Source organism: Mobula birostris, chromosome 6 (assembly GCF_030028105.1).
Source record: "Mobula birostris isolate sMobBir1 chromosome 6, sMobBir1.hap1, whole genome shotgun sequence".
NCBI lineage: Eukaryota > Metazoa > Chordata > Chondrichthyes > Myliobatiformes > Myliobatidae > Mobula > Mobula birostris.
The window spans coordinates 17,494,751-17,504,651 of record NC_092375.1 but is presented as its reverse complement, the minus strand read 5'-3'; positions in this window follow the sequence as shown (position 1 = coordinate 17,504,651).

The window sequence follows — 9,901 nt, the reverse complement described above, 5'->3', positions numbered from 1 at the left end:
TTTGGAGGGTACGGCCCAGATCCGGGTCAGGATCCGTTCAGCAGTCTTATCACAGTTGGAAAGAAGCTGTTCCCAAATCTGGCCGTATGAGTCTTCAAGCTCCTGAGCCTTCTCCCGGAGGGAAGAGGGACGAAAAGTGTGTTGGCTGGGTGGGTTGTGTCCTTGATTATCCTGGCAGCACTGCTCCGACAGTGTGCAGTGTAAAGTGAGTCCACGGGCGGAAGATTGGTTTGTGTGATGTGCTGTGCCGTGTTCACGATCTTCTGTAGCTTCTTCCGGTCTTGGACAGGCGAACTTCCATACCAGGTTGTGATGCACCCTAGAACAATGCTTTCTACAGTGCATCTATAAAAATTAGTGAGGGTTTTAGGGGACAGGCCAAATTTCTTTAGTTTTCTCAGGAATTAAAGGTGCTGGTGGGCCTTCTTGGCAGTGGACTTTGCTTGGTTGGTCCAAGTCAGGTCATTTGTGATATTGACCCCGAGGAACTTAAAGCTTTTGACCTGTTCCACTTGTGCACCACCGATGTAAATTGGGTCATGTGGTCCGTTACTCTTTCTGAAGTCAACAACCAATTCCTTCGTCTTGCTGACGTTGAGGGATAGGTTATTGTCTTCGCACCATGCCACCAGGTTCTTAATTTCCTCTCTGTACTCAAACTCATCATTACCCGAGATACAGCCTACAATTGTTGTGTCATCAGCAAACTTATATATTGAGTTTGATGGAAACTTGGCTACACAATCATGGGTGTACAGTGAGTACAGCAGGGGCCTGAGTACACAGCCTTGTGGGGCACCGGTGCTCAGAGTGATTGTAGAGGAGAGCGTTTCCCCTATTTTTACAGACTGGGTCCTGTCTGTGAGGAAGTTGAAGATCCAGCTACAGATCTGAGTGCTAAGGCCCAGGTTCCGGAGCTTAGGAATCAGTTTATTTGGCATGATGGTATTAAAGGCAGGGCTGTAGTCAATGAAAAGGAGCCTTATGTATGCGTCTTAATTCACCAGGTGTTCTAAGGAGGAATGTAGGGCCAGAGAAATGGCATCTGCCATTGACCTGTTGCTCTGGTAGGCGAATTGCAAAGCGTCGAGGTTGACCGGTAGGCTGTGGTTGATGTGTGCCATAACCAATCGCTCGAAGCACTTCATAGCAATTGATGTCAGAGCCACAGGTCGATAGCCATTCAGGCATGCCACCTTGCTCTTCTTTGGCACTGGGATTATCGTTGTCTTCTTAAAGCACGAGGGGATCTTAGACTGAAGCAAGGAACAGTTGAAGATGTCAGCAAACACTCCAGCTAGCTCACTTGCACAGGCCCGGAGAACCCGTCCTGGGACGCCATCTGGGCCCATCGTCTTCCTTGGATTTATCTTCAGGAAGGCCCTTCTAACGTCCTCCTTGATGCCACCAGGTCCGGTTCATCCGGAGGGAGTGGGACGCTCCTCTTTTGTTCGAATCTTGCGTAGAATACGTTAAGTTCGTCAGGAAGAGAAGCGCCACAGTTATTGATATTCTCAGCCTTTTCTTTGCGCCCAGTGATCTCATTTAGACCCTGTCATAGTCTACCGGCATCCTTCTGGTTAGCCTGGGCTTCCAACTTGGCTCGATATTGCCTTCTGATGCCCTTAATAGCTTTCTGGAGTTCATGCCTGGATTCCATGTAGCGACTGGTATCCCCGGACCTAAAAGCTGCAGCTCTAGCCTTTAAAAGGGACTTGACCTCATAATTCATCCAAGGTTTCCGGTTAGGGAATACCCGGATCATCTTGCGAGACACACAGTCCTCTGTGCTTTTCCAAATAAAGTCCGTGACAGCTGAGGCATACTCATCGAGGTTAGCTGCCGAGTCCTTGAATACTAACCAGTCCACCGATTCAAAGCAGTCACGGAGGACCTCATCCGTTTCCTCCGTCCAACGCGACACTACTTTTGACACCTTGACCTCCCGCTTCAGTTTCTGTTTGTAAGCCGGGAGGAGGAGTACGGCCTGATGGTCCGATTTTCCGAGGTGAGGTTGTGGAACGGAACGGTAGGCATCCTTGACTGCTGTGTAGCAGTGGTCAAGTATATTCGGGCCTCTAGTGGGGCAAGAGACATGTTGGTATAACTTTAGCAGCGCCTTTCTGAGGTTGGCCTGATTAAAGTCCCCGGCTGTCATAAGCAAAGCCTCCAGATACTGTACCTGGTCTCAAGTTCACTGATGCTGGCATACAGTATGTTCAGAGCGCACTCCACGTCCGCCTGGGGGGGAAATGTAGACCGCTGTCAGAATGACCGAGGTGAATTCCCGTGGCAGATAGTAGGGATGACACTTCACCGACAGGCGTTCCAGGTCCGGGCTACAGGAGCTTGTTAGTGCCACTGTGTCTGAGCACCACCCAGTGTTGATCAGTAGGCAGACACCACCTCCCTTCGTCTTGCCCGAAGATGCCGTGTGGTCCATCCGATGGATCGAAAAACCCTCCGGTCGGATGGCACAGTCGGGGGTGGCAGGGGAGAGCCAGGTCTCGATGAAACAGAATACACAGCAGGTCTGCATCTCCCTGCAGTAGGTGAGTCTACCTTTAAGATCATCCACCTTGTTCTCTATGGCTTGCACATTAGCTAGTAGGATGGTGGACTAGTAACTAGGGGAAAAGGCTAATTGCAACAGTATTAGGCAGGATCTGGGGAGAGTTGATAGGAAGCCGCTGTTATTGGGGACATGAGGGAGTTGTTTAAAAGCCAGCTGGTGAGAATTCAGTACAACACATTCCTTTGAGGAAGAAAGACAAGGATGGCAAGGTCTATGAACCTTGAAAATATAGTCAAAAAGGGAAAGGAAATATGTGCAAAATTTAAGAAGCTGAAATTGGACTAGGCCTTTAAGGATATAAAGGAAGCAGTAGAAAGCTTAAACCAGTTGATCAGGAAGACTAAAAGAGGACATGAAATATCCTTCGTGAGTAGGATTATAGAGAGTCCTGAGACATTTTATTCCCTAGAACATAGGACAATGAGAGGAGTTTTGATAGAGGTATACAAAATTGTGAGGGGTATTGATAAGGTAAATGCAAGTAGACTTTTTTCCACTGAGGTTGGGTGAGACTAGAACTAGGGGTCATGGGTTAAGGGTGAAAGGTGAACTACTTGAAGAGAAACATGCTGGGGAACCTCTTCACTCAGGGTGTGGAATGAGCTGCCAGTGGAAGTGATAGATGGGAATCTAATTTCAATATTCCAGAGAAATTTAGATCAGTACATGGATGGGAGGGTTATAATGCAGGTGTGGGAATATGGCAATATAATAGTTTGGCATAGTTTAGATGGGCTGAATGGCCTCTTTCTGTGCTGTAGTGATCTATGACTCCATAAAAAGAACCTTATGTAATAAAAACAAAAAGGTAACTAATGAGATGAAAAGGCTATTCAAAGACAAAGAAGGAATTTATGCCTGGATCCAGAGCAAGTGGGTGAGCTATTAAATGAGTTATTCTTATTAGTATTGACTAAGAAGAAGGACATGCGAGATAGAAAGTTCAGGAAGGTGTATACTGATATTCTAGAGCTTGTTGATATGAAGGAGAAGGAAGAATTGGGTCTTTTGCAAAAACACAGAGGTGGCTAGGTCTCCAGGACCTGTTGAGATCTACACCAGATTATTAAGAAAGGCTAGAGAAGAACTGGCTGAGGCATTGACCTAGATCAGTGGTCCCCAACCACCGGGCTGTGGACCGGTACCAGGCCGCAAAGCATGTGCTACCGGTCCGCGAGGAAATGATTTGAGTCAGCTGCACCTTTCCTCATTCCCTGTCAGGCCGACTGTTGAACTTGAACGCACGCGAGGTCATTACGCACGCGTCATCTATGTCAACGTTGGAAGAAGATCAATTCCTCAAGCTTGCAAATGACGACGGACTGAGAAGTATGTTTGACATAACATCTCTGCCGGCATTGTGGATCAAAGTCAAGGCTAAATATCCTGAGAAAGTCACGAAAGCACTGAAAACGTTGCTTCCATTTCCAACATATCTCTGCAATTAATGCAACAAAAACTAAATTGCGGAATAGACCGGACATAAGGAACCCCGTTCGAGTATCGCTGTCTCCCATCACCCCTCGATGGCACCATATTGTTGCAGGGAAACAAGCCCAGGGCTCCCACTGATTCAGCGATATTGGTGTGTTGCAATGATTTTATATGTTCATAAGGGGAAAATATGTGCTGTGTGTTTAATATCCAAACGTTACTTAAAATGTTATGATACTATTGACTTATAAGTGACTTATAATTGACTTATCACTATATTCATGCGAGGAAAATATGCGCTGTGTGTTTGATATTAAATTTGTTAGATAAACCCTTCTAGAAACAAAATTGAGTGTATTAGCCACTTATAAGTGACTTATAGTTAACTTATTACCTATATTCTGGTCGTCATTAACAACCCCCCCCCCCCCAAACAGAATCGCCAAAAACGATTTGAAGAAAAAAATCGGCACATACACGCATGCACACTGGTGCCCGTGCAAGGCTTCCTGGTCATGGTAGTCTTCTCAGGGTAGACACAACATATTTGATGGTTGCTCTTGTCTGTTGGCAACCCTACTCCCCACTGCCCACCGGGTCGGCCGGTCCGCGAGAATATTGTCACTAATAAACCGGTCTGCGGTGAAAAAAAGTTTGGGGACCCCTGATCTAGATCTTTGCATCTCTCTAGCCAGAGGCGAGGTCCCAGAGGACTGGAGAATCGCCAGTGTTGTTCTTTTTTTTAAGAAGGGTAGAGTTAAAGCAGGAAGTTACAGGCCAGTGAGCCTTATATCAGTGGTAGATTAGATTTAGATTAGCTTTGTTTGTCAAATATCAAGGCATATAGTGAAATGGATTGCAACACACACAAAATGCTGGAGGAACTCAGCAGGTTGGGGTAGCATCGAAGGAAATGAATGAATAGTCACCAAGACACCTCTACAGAACTGAGAAAGAAGGGGAAGACACCAGAATCAAAATGTCGGGGAAGGGAGGGAGACTAGTCGGAAGGTGATAGGTGAAACCAGGTGGGTGGGAAATGTCAAGAGTTGGAGAAGAAACAATCTGATAGGAGAGGAGAGTGGATCATAGGAGAAAGAGAAGGAGGAGGGGACTTGGGGGGAGGTGATAGGCAGGTGAGAAGAGGTAAGAGGCAAGAGTAGAGAATAGAAGAAGGTGTGGTGGGAGAGAATTTTTTTTAAACTGAAGGAGAAATTGATATTCATGCCATCAGGTTGGAAGCTACCCAAATGTAATATAAGGTGTTGTTCTTCCACCCTAAGGGCAGCCTCATCTTGGCACAAGAGGAGGCCATGGACAGACATGTCAGAATGGGAGTGGGAATCGTAATTAAAAATTTGACAACCGGGAAGTTCCACTTGTGGCGGATGGAATGGATGCGCCTGATGAAGTGGTCTACCGATTTACGGGTCTCACCAATATAGAGGAGGTTGCACAGTAGATGACCCTAGCAGATTCGCAGGTGAAGTGTGGCCTCGCCTGGAAGGACTGTTTGGGGCCCTGAGTGGATGTGTAGCACTTAGACCACTTGCAGGAAGAGTGCCGGGAGGGACAAATGGATTGTGGAGGAAGCGATCCCTGCAGAAAGCAGAGGGGATGGGGAAGTAAAGATATGTTTAGTAGTAGAATCCCTTTGGAGATGGCAGAAGCTGTGGAGGCTGGCATGTTGGATGCAGATGATGTTAGGGTGGTTGGTAAGGACCAGGGGACCTCTATCACTGTTAAGGCGGCGAGAAGTTGAGGAGAGCGCGGATGTTTGGGAAATACAGGAGATGCGGTTGAGGGCATCATCAGTAGTGGAGGGAGGGAAACCCTGTTCTTTGAAATGCATTGTTTGCGGCAAATCGAATCAATGAGGATGTTCATGGTGCCAACTTAGCTAGCCCGCAACTCACTAACCGTAACCTGTACGTCTTTGGAAGGTGGAAGGAAACAGGAAACAGAAACAGGACATCTATGCAGTCATGGGGAGAAAGTACTTCCTCCCTGCAAACAGTGGCCCGAGCCAAAACCCAATCAGTGAACGTTGTACTACAATATCATTGCAATAGCCGCTACACTGCAGGGCTGCTACCATGCATGGTAAGGAAACTACTGCTGAAGATCCTTAGGAACAGAGTCTACTCACATAGAGAAGAATTGGCATATTAGGGATAGGCAGCAATGCTTCATGTAGGGAGGTTCCGCTTTACACATTTGATTGAATTTCTTGAGAAGCTGTGGGGGATGGTTGACGAGGGTAAGGCAATGGATGTTGTCTGCTTGCTCTTTAGTAAACTACTGTATCTTCAGTAATCTACTATATCCGATGCTTCCAGTGTGACCACATATCAGCGAGACCCAATGTAGATTGTGAGACCGCTTCGCTGAGCACCTACGTTCCAATCACCAGGAAGAGCGAGATCTCCCAGTGGCCACCAGTTTCAGTCCTAGTTCCCATTGCCATTCCGTTCTGTCAGTCCACGGCCTCCTCTACTGCCATGATGAGGCCACATTCAGGTTGGAGGAGCAACACCTCAAATTCTGTCTCGGTAGCCTCCAACTTGATGAAGGGTCTCAGCGTGAAATGTCGACTGTTTACTCTTTTGCGTAGTTTCTGCCTGGCCTGCTGAGTTCCTCTGGCATTTTGTGTACACGGCTTGAATTTCTAGCATTTGCAGATTTTCTCATGTTTGTGTTCGTTAGTAAAGCTGGGCAGCATCCACCTTTAAAATCCCTCACCATCTGGGCTATTCCCTCTTTGCATTACTACCGTCAGGGAGGGGGTAAAGGAGCCTGCAGATCCACACCCAACACTTCTGAATAGCTTCTTCTCTTCTGCCATCAGGTTCCTGAATGGTCCATGAGCCCATGAACACCCCCTTGTTGTTTGCCTTTCACACTTGCTTTTTTGGAATTTGTAGTCATAGAACATTCAAGCATTGAACCAGGCTCTTCAGCCCATCCAGTGCAGACCAAACTATTAATCTGTCTCGTCCCATTGACCTGCAGCTGGACCATAGCCCTCCATACCCCTTCCACCACTCCCCTATCCAAACTTCTCTTCAATGTTGAAATTGAATCTGGATGCATCAGCTCCACTGGCAGCTCATTTCACACTCTCACCACCTTCTGAGTGAAGAAGTTCCCCCTTATGTTCTCCTTAAATATTTTATCATTTGCCCTTAACCCATGACCTTTAGTTTTAGTCTCACTCAACCTCAGTGGAAAAGGACTGCTTGCATTTATACGAACTATACCTCTCAATATTTTGTATATCAAATCTCCCCTTGTTCTCTTACACTCCTGGGAATAAAGTCCTAGCCAGTCTAATCTTTCCCTATAACTCAGATCCTCAACATCCTTGTAAATTTTCTCTGTACTCTTTCAATCTTACTGATAGCTTTCCTATTGGTAGATGGCCAGAACTGCACACAATACTCCAAATCTGGCCTCACCAGCTTATACAACTTCAATGTAACATCCCAGTTTTTTTTATTTGGTATTCTACTGCTGCAGCAAAATGACAAATTTCATGACATGTCAGTTATAATAAACCTGATTCTGACTTGAAGACAGAAGTGTTGGAGGTATGCAATTCTGACTGGAGATATATGACCTGTGGTGGTTTGCAAGGATCAGTGCTGGAACTTCTGTTGTTTGTGAAAATACAGTCAGTGGCCACTTTATTATGTACCTCCTGTATCTAATAAAGTGGCCACTGACTATATGTTTGTGGTCTTCTGCTGCTGTTGTCCATCCAGGTTCAACGTGTTGTGTGTTCAGAGACGCTCCTCTGCACACCACTGTTGTAATGCGAGGATATTTGAGTTACTGTCGCCTTCCTGAGAGCTTCAACCAATTTGGTCATTCTCCTCTGAACTCTCTCATTAACAAGGTATTTTCACCCACAGGACTGCCACTCAGTGGATGTTTTTAGTTTATCGCACCATTCTTTGTAATCTCCAGAGATGGTCGTGTATGAAAATCCCAGGAAATCAGCAGTTTCTGAGATACTCAAACCATCCCATCTGGCACCAACAATCTTTCCATGGTCAAAGTCACTAAGATCACTTTTCTTCCCCCATTCTGATGTTTGGTCTGAACAACAACTGAACCTCTTGACCATGTCTGCATTTTCTTATGCTTTGAGATACTGCCATATGATTGGCTGATTAGATATTTACATTAACAAGCAGGAGTACAGGTGTATCTAATAAATTAGCCACCGAGATCTGTCTGAAATGTGGACACAGAGTGGCAAATTAATCTGGACAAGTATAACGTGGTGCAGTTTGGAAGGTCAAATTTAAGAGGAAAGTAAATGCCAGGAACCTTAGGTCAATGATGTTCCGAGGGATTTTGGGAGTCCAGTCTATAAAACAAGTAGATGGGGTAGTAAAAAAGCCTATTAGCCTTCATAGGCAGGAGCATTGAATATAAAGGTCTTTAAATTTTGTTTGCAGCTGTGTAAAACTTTGGTTCCCCAAAAACTGATAAATAAGCTTCAAATCCTAGGCCTCAGTCGCTCCATGTGCAACTGGATCCTTGATTTCCTCATTTGCAGATTCCACTCAGTTTGAATTGTCAACATCATCTTCCCCACAATCTTGTTAGCACAGGTGGTTAGCCGCCTCCACTACAGACATGAATATCACAGCCCCAGTGCTATATTTAAGTTTGCCAGCAGCACCACTGTCATTGGCCGAATCAAAGGTGGTGACAAATCACCATATAGGAGGGAGAATGAAAGCCTGGCTGAATGGCGCCAACCTCTCTCTCACTGTCAGCAACACCAAAGAGCTGATTATTGACTTCAGGGGGAGGAAACTGGAGGTCCATGAACCAGTCCTCATCAGGAAATTAGAGGAGAAGAGGGTCAGCAACTTTAAACACCTCACTGTTACCAGTTCAGAGAATCTGTCCTGCGTTCAGCACATAAGTATGAAGAAAGCAATGTAGCACCTCAACTTTCTTAGAAGTTTGCAAAGATTTGGCATGTCATCTAAAACTGACAAATCTCTGGTTGAGTGGTGGAGAATATATTGACTGGTTGCATCTCAGCCTGATGTGGAAACACCAACGCCCTTGAATAGAAAAGCCTGCAAAAAGTAGTGGATATGGCCCAGTCCATCACTGGTAAAGATCTCCCCACTGCTGAACACATCTAGATGGAGCGCTGTTGCAGGAAGGGAACAGCAAAGCTCTCTTCTTACTGCTTCCATCAGGAAGAAGGTACAGGAGCTTCACAACTCACACCATTAGGTTCAGGAACAGTTATTACCCCTTAGCCATCAGGGTCTTGAACCAGAGGGGATAACGACACTCAACTTCACTTTCCACAGCATCCCCCTCCTCTCCCACCACCTCCCCCATCACAACCAACGGACTTACTTTCAAGTACTCTTCTTCTCGTGTTCTCAATATTTGTTGCTTCATTATTAAATACTATTTTCTTCTCTTTCTTCTGTGTTTGTGCAGTTTGTTGGGTTTTTTTTTGCACATTGGTTGTGTGTGTTGTTGGGTGCAGTCATTCATTGATTCTGTTGTGTTTATGTACTTACTGTGAATGCCCGCAAGAAAACGAATCTTAGGCCTGTATATGATGATATAAATATACTTTGATAATAAATTTACTTTGAACTTTGATCTTTGGTTGGGCCACATTTGGAGTATTGTGTGCACTTCACTGCATTACAGGAAGGATGCGGTGGCTTTAGAGAGGGGGCTGAAAATGCCATGGTAACGTAGCCTTCAGTGCAACATGATCACAGCTTGAAACGCTGGAGTTTAGATTGCAATTCCGATGCTGCCTATAAGAAGTTTGTACATCCTTCCCATGAATGCTTGGGTTTCCTAAAATAGTACAAAGATGTACTAGTTAGTAAGTTA